We start from the raw sequence: 1,096 nt of genomic DNA, 5'->3' as shown, positions 1-1,096 counted from the left end.
TGATCATGTGGTTCTTCTCCTTTGTTTTATTTATGTGGTAGATGATGTTGATTGTTTTCTTATGTTGAACCATCCCTGCATACCTGATATGAACCCCACTTGTTCATAATGAATGATCATGCTGTTGAAGTCTTTTGGCTACAATTTAGGACAACCACTTTCTTATTAAACACAGGCACTGCCTACTCTGATCTGACCCAACCTTATGGCCAACTCTCTGGCCGTGACTGCATAGTTACTGGAGTTGACAGGAAGCCTAGGGTAAGAAAATTTATGAAATAGGGCCTAGCATTTAAAAATATCCCTAAATACCCTGTCCTCTTGCTAGGAAGAATTTACTGACTAAGTTAGGTGCTTTGTAAGCATTGAGAAAAGAATTTAGATGGATATAGAAAGTCATAGAAGGTCAAAATAAGTCATAGAAAGTCAGAGAAAAGTTAAATATAAAGGTCAAGAAACTGAGGGTACCAAGTTTCCCCCGAAAAACCCAGATATCCCAGAGTCAGGTGCAATATTTGGGATTCACCCTAACTCCAGGAAGTCAAATATTAGTGCCCTACTGGGAAATAAACCACTGCTAACCTCCCTGTCCCTACCACCAGAAAATAACTTAGAGGCTTCCTAGGAATGGCTGGGTTTTGCAGAATCTGGATCCCCAATTTTGAGCTTACAACAAAGTCACTATGAGACTTTGAAAGAAGAAGTGAAAGTGTCCCTAGATTGAACCCCAAGTGTCAGCAAACATTCCAAGGGTTGAAAATTGGATTTTCTTGGGTTCCCAGACCTAGAAGAACCTTTTAAGCTGTTTTTACATTAAAGGCAAGGGGTTACTTTAGGGGTCCTTACTCGATATGTGGGACTGATTACTAGACTGATGGCCTAGTTTAAAAACAATTGGAGTTGGTGGCTCAAGGTGGCCAGAATGCCTCCAAATGGTGGCAGCCACTGCTCTATTCATATTCATAAGGTTTTCCCTGGCCAATTCTTTCAGAAGTGGATGGCCTCTTCCTTCTTCCTAGTCTGTCTCAGTCTATAAGATGGGCTGTTACCTGTGCACCAGGTGCATCTCTCTGGGTTTTAAACACCAGAGGCTCAG

This window comes from Orycteropus afer, unplaced genomic scaffold, assembly GCF_000298275.1.
Source record: "Orycteropus afer afer isolate SDZICR_OR568_19922 unplaced genomic scaffold, OryAfe1.0 scaffold00217, whole genome shotgun sequence".
NCBI classification, from domain to species: Eukaryota; Metazoa; Chordata; class Mammalia; order Tubulidentata; family Orycteropodidae; genus Orycteropus; species Orycteropus afer.
This window is presented reverse-complemented; position numbering follows the sequence as displayed.